The sequence below is a fragment of the Furipterus horrens genome, unplaced genomic scaffold (assembly GCF_987537825.1).
Source record: "Furipterus horrens unplaced genomic scaffold, mFurHor1.1.pri manual_scaffold_17, whole genome shotgun sequence".
Lineage (NCBI taxonomy): Eukaryota > Metazoa > Chordata > Mammalia > Chiroptera > Furipteridae > Furipterus > Furipterus horrens.
The window spans coordinates 5,833,695-5,856,462 of NW_028327187.1; the positions used below are offsets into that span (position 1 = coordinate 5,833,695).

The following is a 22,768-nucleotide window of genomic DNA, read 5'->3' on the forward strand; positions in this document are numbered from 1 at the left end:
CCGAAGGCTCTAATGGGGAGGTACAGTGAGAAGAGCGCTGTTCCCCCGCCCGCCAGCACAGCACCCACTCTGCAGCCCGCGGGTCAAGGAGGAATTTCAGCTTTCAAGTCTCAGTATTTAAGAAACACATTTCACAAGGCTCTAGCTGCCATAGATTGTGATTCCTCCTCGGATGGATCTCGACAAAGCCAATTGAAAATCTTCTGGAGAGGATTCACCATTCTAGACGCTGGTAAGAACATTCAGGCCCTGGCTGGTGTGGCTCAGTGGATTGAGTGCTGGCCTGCGAACCAAAGGGTCACCAGTTCAATTCCCAGTCAGGGCACATGTCTGGTGGCGGGCCAGGTCCCTGGTTGGGGGTGTGTGAGAGGCAACCACGCATTGAAGTTTCTCTCCCTTTCTCCCTCCCTTCCCCTCTCTCTAAAAATAAAGAAATAAAATGTTTTAGAAAAAGAACATTCAGGATTCAAGGGAAGAGGTCAAAATATCAGCATTAACAGGAGTCTGCAGCAGTTCCAGCCCCCCTGGGTGACGCTGAGGGGTTTCAGCCTTCGGGGAAGGAAGTAACTACAGGTACTGTGGGTATTGCAAGGGAACCAGAGTGAGAAGTGGAGGCTGAGGATGGGACTGAATGGCTGCAATCTCATGACAAGACCCGAATGAATGAGGAGTTGCTGCCCATGGATGAGCAAAGAAAGAGGCTTCTTGAGATGCTGAGAGGACAACAAAGGACAGTTTTACATAAGCAGCTGCCAATTTTGAGAGGATTAACTCCAATTTCAAAAGACGCTCTAGTGGGTGTAAAATGCTACCAAACCACACTGCATGCCACAGAGAAGTCAGGCACGAGAGGAAGAGCCAACCTACGTGGCAAAAAATATCTTCCTCTTCTTTTCCGAAATTGTCACAACCACCCAGCCTTCAGCAACCGTCGCCCTGATCAGCCAGCAGCCGTGAACACTGAAGCAAGTCCTTCCACCAGCAAAGACCATGACTTACTGAAGGCTCAGATGATAGTGGGCATTTGTTTTTTAGCAATAAACTATTTTTTAATTAAAGCATGTACATTTTTAGACATGCTATTATAAACTTTATAGACTACAGGATAGTGTAACATAAGTTCTGTATGCACTGGGGAACAAAAAAAAAATTGAGTGACTTGCTTTATTGTGATATTCACTTTATTGTGGTGGTCTGGGACCAAACCAGCATCTTCAAGGAATGACCCATACTGTAGAGGTCCAAGCATGTGTTGATAAAGGCGTAGCCTAGCCTTGAATAGTGAAAAGGACGGAGAAGAGGAAATATGTAAGAAAGAATTCAGAATGAGGTATCATTGATGACAATAAGAAAGATGTAAGACCTCCTGCTGTGGCTCAGTGGATTGAGCATCGGCCTTCAAGCCAAGTGTCGCTGGTTCGATTCCCAGTCAGGGCACAGGCCTGGGTTGCAGGTCAGGTCCCCAGTAGGGGGCGCGTGAAAGGCAACCGCACAGTGATGTTTCTCTCCCTCTCTTTCTCCTTTCCCCTCTCTCTAAAAACAGATAAAATTTTTTTAAAAAGGAAAGAAAGACGTAAGAGAGAACCAATCTGGGGATGATAAAGAGTTTCATTTGGACCAGTGCCTGAAGGGGTGTATCGTGAGTGTGTGTGTGTAGTGAATTTTTCATAAGGTACTCTAGATACATATAAAACTGCATAAATTGTAACTTCAAAAAAAACTGGAAGAAGGGGGTTATAAAAATTTGAGAGAGAGGAAGGAAGGGTTAGCATAGGCAATTTTCCATGTATCAAGATACAAAAAAGGAAACGTGTAATTCTTTACCCAAAAGAAAATACTAGTGTTATTAGACATGTTGAAACTTAGGTGGCAATAGGCCCTCCAAATGGAAATGTTCTGGAGACGGTTTGAAAAACTGTATTGGAGCTCAGGTAAGAGGTCAGGACTTGAGACATGATTTCCACAGAGGCAATAGTTAAAGCGTTGAGACTTCACCAAGAGAAGGCACAGAGGGCCAATAATGAATTTGGGGAGTTGCCTGCATTTAAGGAGTGGGGGAAGTAAAAGAAGAAAAAGTCATTGGGCAGATTAAGGAGCACACTATGACTCCGAATCAAGCAAATGGTTTCCAGAAAGGAAGGTCAACCAACGGTGCTTGCTTAATGCTGAAGAAGGCTCTTGTTTTCTTGAAGTTTGGCTATTCAGCTCGGTGATTAGTTTGCACTGGTGACTTCTGAGAACAGAAATTCTGTAAGGCCAGAGGAAACAAGATAAAATGCAGCGTGGCGTGAAGCAGAAAGTTAGGCAAAGGACTAAGGAAGGGAGCCGAGGGAAAGGGACAGGGTCATGAACAAAGCTCCCTCCTCCACACCCTCTCCCAAATGTGTGAGACCTGTGATGCCTCCATTGATTGGTGTTGCATCCTGTCACACAAAAAAATCTAATTATTTTATTTTTAAAGTTACTTGTATTCTGAAAACATGTAAGTTCATTGTGACATATTGAAATAATTCGCGATCTAGTTTTAAACAGCAATTTACTGTATTACAATAGGCCCCATAAAAAGAGGATTAATTACACTTACATGTATTTCAAGTAACTGGTTGTAAATGATATATGAAGTGTGTATTGGGAAGCTATGGCATAGCATGCATGTGTGTGTGTGTGTGTGAATTTGCCTAAGTGTGTACAGTCAAAATATAAATTGCTTTTTAAGTATCCAATTCCACATTTGTCTCTTCCAAGAAACCTTTGCTGATCACCCCAGTATGCATTCATGAAACTGTTAAACTGATATCTGTTCTTTTTTATTTACATCTTACATTCACTGATTTGTCACATCTCCTCTAGTGTTTTCGCAAACAGTCCTTTTAAATGTTACTGGTGAGCCTTGTTTCATTTTTTGTCCTATCTTCTCTTCCTCTCCATTAATTTGTAAGGCCCTAAGACAGCAGTTCCTATTAATTGTATCCTTCAAATGTTTACCATAAGTCTTACACATAGCACAAACAACAACTATTTGTTGATTTCACTTCTGAAAATATTCTGATAATTTGCACAAGTTTCATGCACTTTCATATCGTTGGCCCACACAATGCAAAAATTTTAAAGAGTAAACTAATAGCAAACAGAAGCCATTTGTAGCCTTCATGTTCTTTTAAATTTTCACTTAATTTCAAATGTTAACTTTTTGTGTATTTGAAAGATAGTAGTAGACTTTGAGAGCCTTGATCATTATTGATCTTTGGGACAGTCATTTCTTTGTGCTTTCTGGCATTTTTTAGCCTTCATCTGTTACAGTGACTTCACTCAGCTTCCACACTTGCATCATTGATTCATTCAACATCTCTAGTTCTTTTCCACTGGGGACTAAATAATTTGCAGATCTGTTCCACTCAATTATGAGTAATTTTTCCCATTTAGTGAGAAAGAAATGCAAACCAAATGGAGAGCTTGATGCCATGGAATTCACAAGCCAGGGGAGTTTGCACTCGAAAAAATAGCTACAAATCCCAGTTCCTCCTTCGTGCCTTTTTTCCTGTTTGTGTTTATCTAAGCATGTTTGTCACTCAACAACAAGAACCTAGGCGAGGAATTCTTAAAGGCTGGTGGAGGAAGCAGGCAAAGGGCAAGTGAGGAAGCTAACAGGAAGTAACGCAGAATTCAGGTGGCAAGAGAAAATGTGAGATTCTAATGGACAAGAAGAGGATTTTCTCTTTTGTGTTCACTTCTCATGCATTTGTTCCTTTTTTAATAATTTATTTATTTATGTTTGTTTGTCTGTTTTTAGAGCAAGGGGAAAGGAGAAAGAGAGGGAGAGAAACATCACTGTGTGGTTGCCTCTCACTCGCGCCCCCAACTGGGGACCTGATGTGCAACCGAATCATGTGCCCTGACTGGGAATCGAACCAGCGACAGTTGGCTCACAGGCCAACGCTCAATCCACTGGGCCACAGCAGCCAGGGCCCATTTTGTTTTGATGCCCCTATTTTTAAGAAAGGAGTCAAGTTGGTAGAAAACTTTATTCTTCCCTTTACCTAAGGAGCAGAAGTTTTTTAATATAGTTTTTTCAGTTAAATACGGAGTCCCTTGCCTTCAGAAGTGATCTACCTGCTCTCTTGCAATTTTTTCCAGCTGCACTGAGGTATGATTGACAAATCAGGTTGTATATATTTAGGTTGTACAATGTGATTCTTTTTTAAGGTGTACAATGGGAAGATTTCACAGACATACACACATTGTTGGGGGTGGTAATCAAAAGCTGTGACCCATGAGCTGAACTGGGCAGCTGGAGGGCCCCTTATCCCCTTTTCTGCAGTGGAGTGTAAGTTCTGCTTGTCTTCCTGCTCCCAGAACCTGCCCTAAGGATATAGCCCGGAGATAGCAATGTGGTATTGAGACTATCTGGATGGTATAGTTGGCTGATCCCAGTTGAAATTAATAGGCTGCTCTGGAAGGTTTGACTTTTTAAAAATGATACACACGCATATATTCTCATAACATTATGCAAGAGTGTAACAAAGAGCTTTAGCCATTGTAAAATCCAAATAACTGTCACAAGGACATTTCATGTGTACATTTATTCGTTTCCATTTAGAGACAAGGAGGAAAATGATGAAAAAGAGAATGATTTCTTTTTCTCGGGTATTAAGCTTACTTGTATATGTGTCCCAGAGATTGTTCCTATTGTTGTTATTTTATAGCCATCAAAACAGAACAATGGGGTGTCTCCTCAAAGAGGTAATATAAAGCTGTATTAAAAGCATTTGTGCTCGCTAATACTTAACAAGATTTTCTAAAGTAATAATTTCTGGTGTTTTTTAAAGAAACTTTAAAGGTCCTTATTAAGACACGAGGAGTTTTTAATCTCAACACTGGAATTTTACTTACAGATATATAGAGTGAGGCAAAAGTTACACAACTGTTTTTCTGTCCATATAAGAATTCAACGGTTTTCGCAATAAGGGAGCTACTTTTAATCATAAATAAATCATGCATAACTTGGTCTCATGTCAAGTATTTCATAAAATATGCAGTTTAACTACATATGAACCAAACACATCGTTATGTGTTTCTTTGTCTACACAGCGTCTTTAGCCTTATGCTGTATTGCGATCTGTGAAAGAAAGCACTCATCAATTTCACAAACTTTTATGTGAGCGCCCACTCGGCTTATTTGAGGAACTGAGCTAACACTTAGGGGACCCAGAAATTAATGAGACATCATCTTTGCCTTTCAAGAAACACACAGCTCCCTTGTTAGGAAGAGAGATGAATATGGCTCTAAATATTCTAGTTTAGATGACTGAACGACACCATTTGCTAGAAGAAAGGCAGGAGGGAGAGCAGCAGTTTGAAGGGAACGGATGAGTTTGGGGTTGAACAGGTTGCGTTAGACCTGCCTATGAGACACCTAGGTGGGGAAGTCTAGGATATAGAGGAAGAAAAGATGGATAAGTTTGGTTTTGAAGATGTTGTGTTAGACAACCCTATGAGACACCTAGGTGGGGAAGTCTAGGATATAGATGGGTGGTCTGTGGCTCAGGGAAAATTCCAGAGCTGGAGATACAGATTATTAAGTTATATTAGTAAAGTTCACAGCTGAAGCCAAGGGAGTAAATATGATCACCCAGGGAGAATAGTTATAAGGTGAGAAAGGAATCTGACGACAGCGCGACAGGAAAGCACAGAAAGAGAATGACAGTCCCAGACAAGTATCACCAACTGGACCTGGGCATCTGATTCTGTTCCATCTTGAACCCCATTAAGACAACAGCATGCACTTTGTAGAGCTATAAACACAGAGATACAGAGCATGAGAGGAGACAGCAACGCAGTTTGGGGAGCTATAAAGCAGGTGGCCAAGTGGTCACTAATTTAACATCTACAAAAATTAGAAGTGTTGTGACAACATGGATGGAACTAGAGAATATTACGCTGAGTGACAGAAACCTGGTTTCTTTCAAGACAAACACCATATGATCTCACCTAATATAGGAAACTAATGAACAACACAAACAAATGAGCAAAACAGAATCAGAGGCACGGAAACAAGGAACAGACTGACACTGGTCAGAGGGGAGGGGGGAGGGAAAGGAGGAAGGAAAGAAGGGAGAGGGTTTAGTCAAGGAACGAATGGAAATGACCCACGGACATGGACAACGGGGTGGGGATGGTTATGGAGAGTGGGGAGGTGGGCGGGGCAGGGGAGAGCAGTGGGGGAAACATGGGACAACTATAATAGAAAAACAATTTAAAAAACAATAAATGTTGATGAATTCCAAAAACTAAATTATAATATAATATAATATAATATAATACAACATAATAAAAGAAGAATTCAGAGTGATTGTCTCTGGAAGATGGGAAATGCAAGAGAGAAACACAGGGGAACAGCATAGTAGCGCTCCAAGGGCCAATATCTGAATACATGTAGGTTGAGGAGTACATCGAAAGTGAAGAATTTAAGACATCAAATATTAACTATGCCTTTGAGAAGTGTGGTTATACAGGTCTGTGCTGAATGCTCAAAATGTTTACCGATTGCCTGAGTTATTAAAATTCACTCTAGAAGGTCCTCAAAAAATTAAGAAATAGAGCTACCATTATGATCCAGCAACCACACTTCTGGACATATATGCAAAAGAATTGAAATCAGGAAATCTAAGAGCTATCTGCACTCCCACGTTCATAGCAGCACTATTCACAAGAGCCAAGACAGGGAAGCAACCCAAATCTCCATCGATAGATGAGTAGATTTTTTTAAATGTCGTATATACACGCATTGTAACATTATTCAGCCTTTCAAAGAAAGAAATTCTGCCACTTACAACAAACAGCATGGCTGAACCTGGAGGACCTTATTTTAAGTGAAACAAACCAATCATGGAAGGACAAATATTGCACACTTCCACTTATATAGAAAATTGAAAATAGTCTCAGAAGCAGAGAGTAGATGGTAATTGGTAGAGGAGGAAAGGGGAGTATCAGTGAAAGGGTAGAAAGTTTCCATTACACAACATGAGTCAGTCCTAGAGATCTACCATACAGCATACGGAGCTCTAGTTAAACAATACTGCATTGTATACTTGATGCTAAATGTTGTTACACAGAATAATAATGATGATGATGATGATAAAAATGGCAGCAGAAAACTCTTGGAGGCAATGACACATTTGTGGCAGATCGTGGTGATGGTTTCACAAGTATATACTTATCTCTAGTCTCATCAAGTTGTGTACATTAAATACAGACAGTTTTCCATAGGTCCATCATAACTCATTAAAGTGGTTTTGAAAAAACTAAAGCCCTGGCTGGTGTGGCTCAGTGGACTGAGTGCCGGCCTGCGAACCGAAGGGTCACCGGTTCAATTCCCAGTCAGGGCACATGCCTGGGTTCTGGGCCGGGTCCCCAGTTCAGGGTGCACAAGAGGCAACCACACATTGATGTTTCTCTCCCTCACTTTCTCCCTCCCTTCCCCTTTCTCTGAAAGTAAATTAATAAATAAAACTTAAAAAAAAGATAGGTTTAAAAAAATAAAATAAAAACTAAAAAATAAAAAAGAGGTGTCGTTATAAAAGGAATAAGGCAGATGTAGCTTAAGGAGTAAAGAGGAGAAATAGAAGATTTGGTGTCTGTAAAACAGTTGGGACAGGAACATGGCTGAAAGAAAAGGTAAGAAGAGTTGGAAAACCCCTGGCTGCTGTGGCTCAGTGGTTTGAGCGTTGGTCTGTGAACCCAGTGTCGCCGGTTCGATTCCCAGTCAGGGCACATGATTCGGTTGCACATCAGGTCCCCAGTTTGGGGCGCAAGTAAGAGGCAACCACACAGTGATGTTTCTCTCCCTCTCTTTCTCCTTTCCCTTTTCTCTAAAAATAAATAAGTAAATAAATAAAATTGTTTTAAAAATATATTAAAAAAAAGAAGAGTTGGAATGAAGTTCACTGATACAAGAGAGAAGAAAAAGCATGAATGGCTACAGGAACAGTGGGTGAGGAAGAAGGGGAAAATTGTCATCTGGTGGCATTTTTTAGTAGAACAGAAATGTAGCTCATCTGTACCGAGTGAAGAGGCCAGAAGCGGGGGCTTGAGACAAAAATGAAATTTTGGAACAGCTGCAGTGGGAAACGGAAGAAGGAGCCAACTACAGATGAGAAAAAGATTAAGGATGGGAGTCGAGAGTCCAGCTGAAGCTGGAAAGCAGACATTTGTAGTGGAGCTAATGAGCATAGAGGTACAATTTTCCCCAGATGGGCCTTCAACAGTCTGGGAACGGTCACCGGCCAAGAGGGCCACTGAGCTGAGCCAGCACTGGCCAGGGAGTGGCAATTTCTGAGATGAAAGGTGAAGGAGTCAAAGAACAAACAAAAAAACTGCTTGTACAAGTGTCGTTGAAATGGTGTCCAGAATAGAAAGGAAGGAAAAGAGATGACAGGACACGGTGACCAGAGGAAGAGACTAAGAGAGGGACTCACAGACGGAGAACAGGGTGACAAGGTGGTGGGGGCAGACGAGGGGGTGGAGGGACTGAGGAAAAAGGAAAAAAGGACTCAGGGACGTGGACCAGAGGGTAGTGATTGGAAGGGAAGGGGGTGTAAGGGGACTAAATGGTGATGGGAAAAATACAATAAAGTATTTTTTTAAAAAAAGAACAATTTGGTTAATCGAACAAAGCGATCTCTCAGTGTTTCACTTACAAGTTCAGGTAACTATCTTCCCTGTGGCTCAACCTCTGAATCCTTTTAGTTACACCGCTGTTGATGTTCCAGCAAGTGTGGTGATAGCGAGACTCAAATGACTGTTTTTTTACCCTGAGTGCCTTCAAATGACTGTTTTTCGCCACGAGTTACTTCACTGTGGTGGTCTTATTCCAGTTTCTCCCATTGTTCTTAAGGTATTTCTTTCAACTAATCTTAGCCAATTCAGCCTGGGTGAGGGAGGGGCCGAGGCACAATGAGGGGAAGTATATATTTAATAATGTTCTTTTGTGTGTAGCTCTAAGTTTGGCTCTGCCTCAGAGACCCTTCATTGTAGAGAACACAAAGAACATTTGGAAGCGATCAACTTTCTGAAGGCCTCCAAGCGCAGCCTACTAGGAACAGGAATCCTGACTAATCGGCTTTTCAGTCCTCCTCTAGAGGGCAGCTGCTTCCCTCCTCGGTTTGAAGGCGCATCCCCTTGTCCAGAGAGGTGTTGGCCATTTGCAGACTCTGATTTTACAGCAGTAGGGAAGCGGAAGGGAGGGAGGGAGGGAGGGAGGGAGTGTGTGTGTGTGTGTGTGTGTGTTGGGGGGGTGTTTGTTCACCATGTGTGTGTGTGTGTGTGTGTGTGTCTGTCTGTGTGTGTGTGCCTGTGTGTGTGTGTGTTGGGGGGTGTTTGTTCACCATGTGTGTGTCTGTGTGTGTGTCTGTCTGTGTGTGTGTGTGTGTGTTGGGGGGCTGTTTGTTCACCATGTGTGTGTGTGTGCCTGTGTGTGTATTGGGGGGGTGTTGGTTCACCATGTGTGTGTCTGTGTGTGTGTGTGTTTGTGTGTGTGTTGGGGGGGTGTTTGTTCACCATGTGTGTGTCTGTGTGTGTGTCTGTGTGTGTGTTGGGGGGCTATTTGTTCACCATGTGTGTTTGTGTGCCTGTGTGTGTGTCAGGGGGGTGTTGGTTCACCATGTGTGTGTCTGTGTGTGTTGGGGGGGGTGTTTGTTCACCATAAAATGCAGAGAACTTAAGGCCTATCAATTCCCAACCCATAAAGGCCTCCTCCAGCCTTCTGCACAATGTCACCAGGATTTCCAGGAAAAAAACAAAACCAAACTTTTATTTCTACCCACACAGCTGTGGCGGATTCAGACATATTTGCATTAGTAATAATTACCCCTGGCTAGCGAAAGGAGTGGGAGTGACTTGTTCAGCTTTCCTGCAGTTATGGGAAAACGCCTCATACCTCTGACTCTGTTTCTTCGTTATTCAATTGTTTACTTAACATAAATACTGTTAAGGGAAAATGTTTTTCATTATTTTAAGATTGCCACAACTACGGTGTATGGCGACACAACCTTTAATCAGTGTGCCTTACATTCATAGGGACAAAAGTTTATGATCACAGAATCTGTAACAATATATAAATATAACATAATAAAATAATATGTATATATATATGACATAACAAAAAATATAACATTAATACAGTCCACTACATTGGTCTCCTGCCCTTACTGTTAGAAAACAGGAACTTACTGGGACTATTCAAAGGGGTACTAGGGTATCTGGGCTACTACACATAATTTGTCACACGAAAATCTCCACAGAAACTGATACTCTATCATTTCCCTCCACACAGTCCTGCTCTGTTTTTATGCTCAAAGACATAAAAACCTTAAATGTCTGTCGGCCTATTCGATTCCCATTGAAGTTCTCTTATCAGTTCCTAAATATTGCAGTGCAATCTTTACTTATAAAATTATAAAATAAAACACAATGAGAGAGACCTGCAAAGCCAACTTCAATTGTTTAGAGAACAAATGTTCAAGAGCTGTAGCAAAGAGTTGTTAAAGAAGCAGGCAGGCCAGCAGAGTTTTTACTGTAACTGTTCTCCATCTTTGAAATATAAAAAGCCAATTTTGGTACCAATATATCAGATTTATTGACAGAAAAAGCTATCAGGGAAAAATCTGTAAGAGGAATAAAGCTGTCACACATAGGTCTTCCGGGCATTTTTTGTTTTGTTTTGTTTTTTACTTTTTTTTATTGTTGTTCTATTACAATTGTCCCATTTCCCCTCCTTGCTCTCTCTTGCCCACCCACCCCCTCCCAGAGTCAATTCCCACTCCACTGTCCACACCCATGGGTCATTTATTCTAGTTCCTTGACTAGACCCTTCCCCTTCTTTCTCCCCTTCTTCCTGTCCTCCTTCCCCCGTCTCCTCTGGTCACTGTCAGTCTGTTCCTTGTTTCCACGCCTCTGGTTCTATCTTGCTTATTTGTTTGTTTTATTTATAAAACAACCCCAAATGGCCTCAGCAATCATGAGAAAGAACAACAAAGTAGGAGGAATCACAATACCTGACATCAAACTATACTACAAGGCAGCTGTAATCAAAACAGTCTGGTACTGGCATAAGAACAGACATATAGATCAATGGAACAGAACAGACACCCCAGAAATAAACCCAGGTCTCTATGGTAAATTAATATTTAACAAAGGGGGAAGGAACATAAAATGGAGTAAAAATAGCCTCTTCAATAAAAAGGGTGTTGGGAGAACTGGACAGGACATACAAAAAATGAAACTAGACCACCAACTTACACCACACACCAGAATAAACTCAAGATGGATCAAAGACTTAAACGTAAGCTGTGACACCGTAAAAGTCCTAGAGGAAAACATAGGCAGAAAAATTTCAGATCTCCCATGCAGTAGTATTTTCACTGATATATCTCCTAGAGCAAGGGAAATAAAGGAAAGAGTAAACAAATAGGGCTATATCGAACTAAAAAGTTTCTGTTCAGCTAAAAAAGATCAGCAAAATGAAATGGGAACCAACAATATGGGAAAACATATTTGCCAATGATACCTCAGATAAGGATTTGATCTCCAAAATATATAAAGAACTTACAGGACTCAACACAAGAAAGACAGTCCAATTAAAAATGGGCCAAGGACCTGAATTCACACTTCTCCAAGGAGGAAATACAGAGGGCTTATAGGCATATGAAAGGATGCTCAACATCACTAGCCATCAGAGAGATGCAAATAAAAACCACAATGAGATACCACCTCACACCAGTCAGAAAGGCCATCGTCAACAAATCAACACACAACAAGTGCTGGTGAGGATGCGGAGAAAAGAGAACCCTAGTGCACTGTTGGTGGGAATGCAGACTGGTGCAGCCGCTATGGAAAACATTATGGAATTTCCTCAAAAACTAAAAATAGAGCTGCCTTTGAACCAGCGATTCCACTGCTAGGGATTATACCCAAAGAATCCTGAAACCCCAGCAGCACTGTTTACAATAGTCAAGTGCTGGAAACAGCCTAAGTGCCCATCTGTAGATGAGTGGATCAAAAAACTGTGGTACATTTGCACAATGGAATACTATGCAGCAGGAAAAAAGGAACTCCTACCATTTGCGATAACATAGATAGAACTAGAGACAATTATGATTAGTGAAATAAGCCAGGTGGCGAAAGACAAATACTATATAATTTCTGGGCATTTTTAAGAGTATGTAATTAAAAAAGCAGAAATATGACTGTAAGTATACATGAAAGTCCCAACATTTGCAGTTTTATAAGTTTAAACAAGAGCAAAATAATCTAGTTTTGTGTAAAATGAAAAAGGTCTTTCACTTACCTTGACTCTAAATTATTCTTGCTGAAAAAGCTGTTCAGAGATCTAACTGAATGTCCCTTCAGGAAAGAAATCAAGACTATATATACACTTTTATTTAAAATGTATGAAGTCATTCAACTCAAGAGCAAAAAGAAAAGAAATCTGATTTAAAAATCAGCACAGGGTCTGAATAGACATTTTCCGGTGGCCAACGGGCACAGGAAAAGATGCTCAACATCACTGGTCATCAGAGAAATGCAAATCAAGAACACAATGAGCTATCACCTCACGACTGTTAGAAAGCTTATTGTTGGAAAGGAGAAAAATAACCGCTGGCGAGGATGTGGAGAAAAGGGAACCCTTGTACACGGATGGTGCGAATGGAAATTGGTGCAGCCACTGCGAAAAACAGTCATGGAGGTTCCTCAAAAATTTCAAAACAGAGCTACCATACAATCCAACCATTCCACTTCTGGGTCTTTATTCAAAGAAACTGAGGGCATTAACTCAAAAGGATATGTGAACCCTCATGTTTACTGCGGCATCATTTAAGATAGCCAAGATACTGAAACAGCCAAAGTGTCCATCAATGCCTAAATGGATAAAAGTGCTGTAGTATATATACACAATGGAATACTACTCAGCCATAAAAAAAAAATCTTGTCATCTGCAATAATACTAACGGACCTTGAGGGCATTATGTTAACTGAAATAGGTCAGACAGAGAAAGATAAATACCATACGATCTCACTTATATGTAGAATCTAAAAATCAAAACAAGAAAAATCAAACTCATAGATACAGAGAAGAAATTGCTGGGTGCCGGGGGGGGGGGGAGTATGGAAAAATGGGTGATGGGGGGGGTCAAAAAGTACAAATTCACTCTTACAACATAAATGTCATGGCATGTAATATACAGCATGGTGACTATAGTTAATAGTATGTACTGTACTGCATATTTTATTTTTTTATTTTTTTTAAAACTTAGGCTTTCATTTTATTTATTTAGACAGAAGAGAAGAGAGGGAGAGAAACATCAATGTGTGGTTGCCTCTCGCACGCCCCCAACTGAGGACCCAGCTCGCAATCCTGGCACGTGCCCTGACTGGGAATCGAACCAGAGACCCTTTGGTTCACAGGCCGGTGCTCAGTCCACTGAGCCACACCAGCCAGGACTGTATTCCATATTTTAAAGCTGCTAAGAGAGAAAATTATAAAAGCCCTCATCACAAGGAAACAGTTTTTTGTAACTAGGCATGGTAATGAATGGTAACTAGACCATATGATGACCACTTTTGCAATATATACAAATATTGAATCATGTAGTACACATGAAACTAATATGTCAAATATATCTCAATTTAAAAACATTTTATATGCAAATGACTTCAGCCTGCTAGCTAGTTATTTGCTGATTTTAAACTTCTATTCATTTTGTAACCTCACTCTCACTGTGTAAGAAAAAAAAAAAAGATTGCGCAAACTATGTTCGATGAAGCTTCACTGCAAGACACTTGTTTTCCTTTAGGTTTGAGATGGAGGAAAAACATGCGCTTTTGCAGTCCCTTTGGAATATTCTGGCTCTGATCTTAACTGAACTCAGCCCACTAAAACTATCCATAGCAACTTTCATTTCACTTCTGACTCTTATATCCTGTTACTTCTTTCAGGTAAATGTTTGTGACCTTGGCATCTCTTCTCATACCAGAACCTTTGGTTTATTGACTTTCATTCTTCAAAGTACAGCACACAAAGAAGAAAAAGGTCTTTCAAAATCTGATATACACTGTTTGACCATAGAGAGGCCCATTCTAGGACACAGTCCTTTGAAAAAAATCCACTGTTGCCATTAACCAGAATATACTCTCAGTCGGGGGTGGGTGGGAGAATCTCCTCGGCTGCAAATTTTATAAAACTGAAAAAAGAAAGATAGCAATCACTTTCGGATCCATATGTGCATGTCACAGTTTTTGTCAGGCTAACTTGGCAGCTCCAAAAATTAAACAATTCTAACATGTTAGGGGGAATTACAAGACTACTATATTTTAAAATGTTTATAAGTTAGTTTTGAAGAAAGAAAGAACAGCTTCATCTAATGGATCAAGGACATGTATTGCAAAAGAAGCCAAGAAGTCTGTTTCTCAAAAATATTTGCAATAGGAAAAAGTACCCAAAAGACAGCCTTTTTTGTATAAAGGCTGGAAACATTTTCTGGGTGATTTAAACTGCTCTCAAGTGAAACATGGCCAATTTATGATTAAAAGCAGAAATAAAAACTGAAATAAAAGTGCAAAGTGAACTTTTCGTAGGGTTTTCTCTTTCAGAAATCTATAATAGGTCTGATTAATGTCTTATCCAGATCCAATGAGCTGGTAAGTCACTAAAATTTCTTTTAAAGAGGCAATTTATTAATAAAGATTCAGGCCGTAACTATGGGACCACAGTAAACTTGAACACAAAATAACAGCCAGTATAGATATTAGCAGGCCATTTTAATACCTTGAAAGTAGAGAAACCAGTACAGTATATCTTAACAAAGGGCTTGCTTCAGCCAAATAGGTAGTCATATACATGGCATGATTTGGAGAACCCTAGAAAGACCATACTGTCCCCAGAGGCCTGATTTGTTGATTGACATTTCTACCATGAGACTCTCCTTGTAGGTTAAAGATGCTGGGACAGTAGTCGTGCCTTTGAGAGGTAACGTACGAATTACCATCAACAGATTAATGTGGCTTCATTATCTAGTCCCCAGAATGTTGAAGACCTCTAGGAATGATGGAGAAAGACTAAGGATATGTATGTGAAATAAAATAATGGGTAAGAGAAAGGTCTGAGTTTCCTGTTGGGTTCTACTTGCAAGTGAAGCCGTAGTGCCAAAGAAATGAGGACTGGACAGACTCTAAAAGTAGACGTGGAACACCGTGAACACCATATGTGGTTGAGGAGAGCACTGGGCTATGAGTTGATACAGGCAGTTCTAGTGCCTTTTCTAGAAATTCTATCCTATGACCTTGGATAAATCTTTTTCTCTTCCTAGGTTCAAATCACTCCCTCTATCGAAAGGGGGTATGGATGATAAAGTAGGTAATTTCAGAAGTCCCATTTGGCACTCATTTCTAATAAGAACAGGTATGGCCAGGGTGCTGCTGAAGACAATCTGGTTAGGTCATTGTTCACTGCCCAGCCCCGGACCACAAAAAACCTTCTGTGGAGACACTGTAAAAACGGTAAGAAGCAAAATGGATTGCTCTTCAAAGGAACCCATTCCAATGAGTAACAACATTCCCTATCAAATGAACAATTCTTTTTCTCCCCTTGTCCCTTCTACTTGGCCATTGTTTTGATAACTACAGCTAACTGCCTGCCTATTAACAAAGCTCGGGCCAGTTTTCTTCATCTGACACAACCAATTCATGACATCTTTTTTTTTTCTATCTTCATTTTACCATATTTCATTTACTGAAGACCCAAGGCTTACCAAACCAAAATCTCCTTTATTTTCCTAACTGGTCTTTCAAATATGTGTTATAGCAAAACCATAAAAAATATGGAAGTGATCATAGAGTGAAACACCAAATGGAAAGATAGGAAGCATTTAGAGGCTTCTTGCCAGTACAAGATTGCTTTCTATAATTAGCCTCTAAAAATATTGCACAATACATGTTGAAATGCCCTCAGTGAGGTTGTCACAGCCCCTTGGATACCATGCCTTTCTCGAAAAAGATTTTCCTGTCAAGAAATTTGTATCTGGTACTAATCCCAAATCCTCCTCTAACATTTTCTCTCATGCTCTCTCACTGAACAATAGGCAAGCAGGAAAAGGAAGCCCCCAACCACGGCCACCTTATTTTCAACCATTTCCACAGTTCTTAATCAAAACATCACAGCTGAGCCTACCTTCTTTGGCCTGTGTTCTTCCAGTTCTTGGCATAATTTTACTTTGACCAACTTGTTCTGCTTCAATTTGCTTGTGCCTCTTCTCATTGGAATAAGAAATAAGGGGATCTGGGCTCATCCAAACCCATCACTAGTTCCTTTTGTCAATAGAACCCGTAGCTGGGCTTCAGCAAAGGGGTTCTTCAGGTCGAACTGCTAACTACTAGTCCTGGCTGCTGTGGCTCAGTGGATTGAGCGTCGGCCTGCGAACCAAGTGTCACTGCTTCGATTCCCAGTCAGGGCACATGACTAGGTTGCACGACAGGTCCCCAGTTGGGGGCGCAAGTGAGAGGCAACCACACAGCGATGTTTCTCTCCCTGTTTCTCCTTTCCCCTATCTCTAAAAATAAATAAACAAACAAATAAATTACTTAAAAACAACAACAATTGCTAACTACTATATTCTAATTAGCCAAATTACATAGGAAAGGCACCTCCAGTGCTCTCTTTATCAGAACAGAGACTTGATATTTTGGCTATGACGCAACTTTTTAAATTGTCCCATTCTTGAAATCTACTGTCCATTAACACAGTGGTACCTTTGAAAAGGACAACATGACATATTAAAACGTTGGGGGTGCAGCAAAAGCAGTAACAAGAGAGAAGTTTATGTCATTACAGGCCTATCAAGAAACAATACAAATCCCAAGTAAGCAAATTAATATTACATCTTAAAGATCTAGAGAAAGAAGAACAAAAGCAACCCCAAGTCTGTAGAAGAAAGGAAATAATAAAAATGAGGACAAAATTGAATGAAACTGAGAACAAAAAGACTATACAAAAAACAAATACAACAAAGACCTCATTCTTTGAAAAGATTAATAAAATTGACAACCCCTGGCTAGACTCACTAAGGAAAAAAGGGAAAAGATTCATATGAACAAAATCAGAAATAAAGGAGAAGTTACGACAGACAGCACAGATATACAAATGATCATACTAGAATACCATGAAAGACTGTATGCCACCAACTTCAGTAACCTAGAAGAAATGGATAAGTTCCTACAAATATATAATCCTCATAGACTAAATCATAAAGATTTGGAAAATCTAAGTAGACCAATCAGCAGTGAGGAAATTAAAACAACCATCAACGACCTCCCCAAAAATAAGAGTTCAGGACCAGATGGATTCACTGGTGAATTCTAACAAACATTCATAGAAGATTTAAAGGCTCCTTCTCAAACTCTCCCAAAAAATTGAAAAAGCAGCAACATTTCCTAATATTTTATGAGGCCAACATAATCCTGATACCAAAACCTGGCAAGGATAACACACACACAAGAAGAAAACTACAGACCAATATCTCTGATGAATACAGATGTATAAATCCTAAATGAAATACTAGCAAATCTAATACAGCAACACATTAAAAAATAATACATCACAATCAAGTGGGGTTGATTCCAGGGGCACAAGGATGTTTCAGCCTACACAAACTGATCAATGTAATACACCACATTAACAAAATAAAAGATAAAAATCCTATTATCCTATAAATAGATGCAGAAAAAGCATTTGATAATATACACTATCCATTTACGATTAAAACACTCAATAAAACAGGAATAGAAGGAAAGTACCTCAACATAATAAAGGCCATATGTGGCAAACCCGCAGCCAATATCATGCTCCATGATGGAAATCTGAAAGCCTGTTCTCTAAAGTCAGGAACAAGACAAGGATGTCCACTCCCACCACTCTTATTCAACACAGTTCTGGAAATCCTAGCCAGAGCAATAAGGCAAGTAAAAGAAATAAAAGGCATCTAAATTGGGAAGGAAGAAGTAAAAGTGTCACTTTTTGCAGATGACATGATTCTGTTCATAGAAAACCCTAAATACTCTAGAAAAAAAAAAAAAAAAACACCATTAGAATCAATAAACAAATTCAGTAAAATTACAGGATACAAAATCAATGTACAAAAATCCACCATTTTCCTGTGAAATCTTCACTCTACTTGCTCCCTTTGGTGTGGTTATATCTGCTCAACAGACTAGAAATTTGTTTTGGGAGTGTTATTTGTGTGAAGTACAAAATTGTTACAAATGGTTCCTTCTAATAAATGTGGACTCGTGAGAAAAGTATTCACCAAGGATTCTGGCTGTGTTTGAAACAAGGACCCTCTTAGTATATTCTGGAACTTCTGGTGTTTCTCAAGGGCACCAGGGAACATCAAAAAAATATGTGCCAATTATATTTGGGTCATTGTAAAGTTTATAAAGATAAATGAGCATGGTTTACACCTTCATCGTGCTTAATAAAAATAACCTATTTGTCATAAAAATATTATTCCAACACGGTAAATGGCATAAAAGATACAAATTTCTGAAGTGATTTGGAGAATATAGATTGCTTTCAGCTATATAAATCTGTAATAGGTAGTAACAAAAAATTAAATATTTGTTGACTAGATGAACAGGTGAATGAAGGGCTGCATGTGAGGACATGACAGGTACTTGAGCTGAACCTTGAAAAATGTATAAGATTCCAATGGGAAGAAACTGGATGGCACTTTCCAAAGAAAAGGAAAGCCACGAAGCTTTCTGAAGGGACTGGGATTTTATTACGGAGCTAGCACAATGCAAAGGTAAACTCACGAGTGCCTACATGTGCTCTCATGCCGACTTCCTCGCTGACACATAGTCCCAGTTCTGCTCATTGCCAGGAACTCCTTTGCCTGCCTGAATTTCTCTTAGAAACACACAGCCCTCAGTGAAGGGCACACTTTCACCCTCAGCTCTTGATACTTGAGACAGATCCCCACCACAAAGGTATGGTACGGTGCCCCTTGGCATTAAGTGTCTCCCTATTACAATGACAATATGAAAATGGCCAGTCCCTACCATAGCAGGCTTCGCTTGCATCAAATCCCTAAAACTGGCCACTCTGGCATGCCTTTTTTTTTTTTTTTCCAAACATGATCCCTTTATCCACTTACTTTTTTTTTTTTACAAAGTCAAATAATGGGTTCCTATCTTCATAGAAAATTAAAATAGTTCTGGGATTAACATCCCATGCACTTAGACGTGCCACGTAAAATTGCCCCTGGCCTCAGAGCTGCAGCAGGAGAATATTGATATGATGTCAGTGACGATGGGATTTTGGTGCCAACCTTCAAAACATACAAGGCAATGGGTCTTGCAAATCATGTCTTCACTGAAGACCATTTAAAGAAATTATATAGTTCAAATATTGAAATTGGGCATGTATGATACACTACTGCAGGAAACTGAACTGGAGAGCTAGCCAACACTTCATGGGAAAATAGCGTAAGTGCAAAGGGGAAATGAAAAACCTACAGAGACAAAAGGGTGGATGATGACGTCATAAGTTTGTAGTTTTTTGTCTGTTGGTACATTGTGCTGTTATAGTCTTGCCTGGAGAAATTATGAAAATATTCAGATATTATGTCCAAACTCCTGATATTTATTCACGTCTCAGGGACACCCAATGGCTCTTTGTGTCTTTGAAGGTGTTTATTTTGCAAAAGAAAACGGCACGTTTGAAGACCAACTAGTAAAATATCATTATGGTCAGCATCTGACAGTTTAGGCACCTGTAAGCAGGATTTAGTGAGCACAGTTTCTGAATTTGCTATGCTTTCTATTCGCAGTCATTCAGGAAAGCATGCACTTCCACATGTGAGGACGCTGTGTAAAAGCTTATATTGTGGAAGAACTTTCATCCGGCCAACATGAAATCAAGAGAAGCTGGTGTTCAAAGATAAAATTTGGTAGTATTGTCAGGCAACTTTAAAGGCGAAATAATTGTTCCTATAGAAGATTCATGTGTAAAAGACAATACCATTCCACCCACGATAAAATTGGTCAAAGAATCTCATGCACAAGAAGTGCACCTCTGAGTAACTTTATCGCCAGTAAGATTTCCATGCTTCAGGTGAATAAACATTTACACAGAAGAAGAGCTTATTGCCAATAAATATGAGCATCTTGCGGAATATCCAGGAGCAAACAGTGCCATGTATCTGTCAGTAGAAGTACTGATTTCATCTGTATGAAAGGGAATAAAAGTATTTAAGAATCAGAAGATGCAAAAGCAAGAGATCGCGATTCAAGAAAACAGAAATCATCTGAAGAGTTTTGAAAATAATGGTGTTTGTACAACTTATCTCACTGCAGAATACCCTGTAGAACTGGAATAGTAGCCTTATGATGGTTTATTCAATACATAAAGTTGGTTAAAAAATTACAGCCTTATTAAAGTGTGACTGTTATTCAGCTGGTACAAGGTCAAAATCACCCCACATGCTTACATTTTACTAGTATATAGAATTTTTCTGAAAATTGTACCTAAGTGATGTGTTTAATTTAATAATTCTAGACAATATTTTAGTTAGCTAGGAATTTAGGTACTAAAACTTTGAGGCTATCAATTTTGAGATCTCATGCATTTGTTTTCACATCCTCAGCAGTAATGCAAAGAATAGGTGCTTTTCTATTTTAGAGGAGAATACCAGGTACTGTACCTTCCCACAAATCCTTATAGAATTCTGTGAAATAATTCTCGAGAGCTGTTGAAATTTACTTATGGAAGAATTTCACAATATCATATATGAACTTTGCTAATTTCATATAGCACAGCAATATGTGGTATTCTTTTTTAGACAAACACTGGCTAACCTCGTACGCCTGGTCAGAGAAGACAGATAGTAAATTCTTTTGCCAGGTCCATGATTTAAAATGTCTGCAAGAGCCCTAGCTGGTGTGACTCAGTGGATTGAGCACTGACCTGTGAACCGAAAGTTTACTGGTTCGATTCCCAGTCACAGCACGTGCCTGGGTTGCAGGCCAGGTCCCCAGTTGGGGGTGTGTGAGAGGCAACCAATCGAGGTTTCTCTTGCACATAGATATTTCTCTCCCTCTTTCTCCCTCCCTTCCCCTGTCTACAAAAATAAATTTTAAAAAATACTTTTTAGGTAAAATAAAATAAAATCTTGGCAAGAGATAAGGCCAAGTTAGGAGGTATGTGGCACGCGAGAGAGGAGAGTTAAATGCAACATTTCCTGTGAAGTTTAAGTGAATTATGTCCCACATGTGTCTAGCCTGTACAGAGTTCTGATTGTAATTATGACCCTTACTAACCTTAGAAAATCTTAAAATAAAAAACATTCTGTCCCTCATTTTTCCCAACTGAAAGGGGGTTGCTTGTCTTGTCTCGTTGATTTAAATAATTAATAGGCATGTGAATAATTATCATATTCTTGGCAGTTAAAGCCATCATTTCACAGTTCCTCCAAACTTTAAGGTACTTCATGATTACTGATTTTTGAAATGTTGCCATGACTCTTTTATTTTATCCTTGTAACAGTCTTTCATAGAGCATTGCTTCATTTAATGGGTCCTAATTCATAATTCTTTTCCTTTTATGGATTGTGCTTTTGGTGTCAATTCAAAGTACTCTTCACCTAACCTTGGACCATGCAAATTTTCCCATTTTTGTCTCAAAAAGTTTTATCATTTTACATGCTATATTTAAGCATGCAATCCATTCTGAGTTAACTTCTGTATAGGGTGTAAGACTTAGGGTGAAGTTTTCTGGTTTTTTTTTCTTCTTTGCCTATAACATACAGTTGCTCCGTAAGTATTTGTTGGAAAGGCTATATTTCTGCCACTGAGTTATTTCTGCCCCTCATAAAAGTGAATAAAATACTGATTTGTGACACAGCATGAAGGAACCTTGAACAAATTATGAATAAAAGGAGTCATGCACAAAAGGCCACACACTGAATGATTCCATTTATATAAAATGCCCCAAATACACAAACCCACAGAGACAAAACTGATCAGTGGCTATCTGTGGCTGAGAGTTTGAGGGGAATGGGATGAGGGTTTGTTCTGGGGTGCTTAGAATATCTTGGAATTAGTGGCGATGGTTGAACAACTTTGTGAACATACTAAAAACACTGAATTGGATACATTAAAAGGGTGAATTCTATGACATGCGAATTATAGTTCAAAAAAATTATACCTCAAAAAGTCAAGTTGGTCTGTTTTTGTTCACTGTTTTGTTACATTGACCTACGTGTCTCACAGACATCCCCAGATAATCAGAAACTGAGCATGTTCTGATTTTATTATGAGGCTTTGGATCTTACTTAACTCCTCTGTCTTAGCTGGCTTCCTCGAAAACAGTAAAGTACCTATTCTTGGCATTATTGTTGATGATGTGAACACAAATGTATGAGATCTCAAAATTGCAGCATGTACAAATATCAAACCATTGTGCGGTACACCTGAAATTAATTTGTTATATATCAATGATACATCAATAAAACTAACTATTCAATCTCAAATGTGTAGTTGCTTCAAAAATTATGGAGAGGATTATAAACTGCAGAGAATATAAAATGTGTTTTCACAAGATATATTTTGCAGTGAACTAGACTAACCCTACTTTCTCATGACCTCTTTCTGAAGCCTTGGTGACAATGTATATGATATGTTAAAAATGAAAAGGTTCTGAGTTTCTTTACTTTCCCCCAAT

At 39.5% G+C, this 22,768-nt stretch overlaps 1 pseudogene; it reads left to right on the forward strand.

Annotated features, from left to right (window-relative positions):
- Window positions 1-12: 12 nt before the first annotated feature.
- On the forward strand, window positions 13-20,426 carry LOC149990395 (amidophosphoribosyltransferase pseudogene; annotated as a pseudogene).
- Window positions 20,427-22,768: the final 2,342 nt, after the last annotated feature.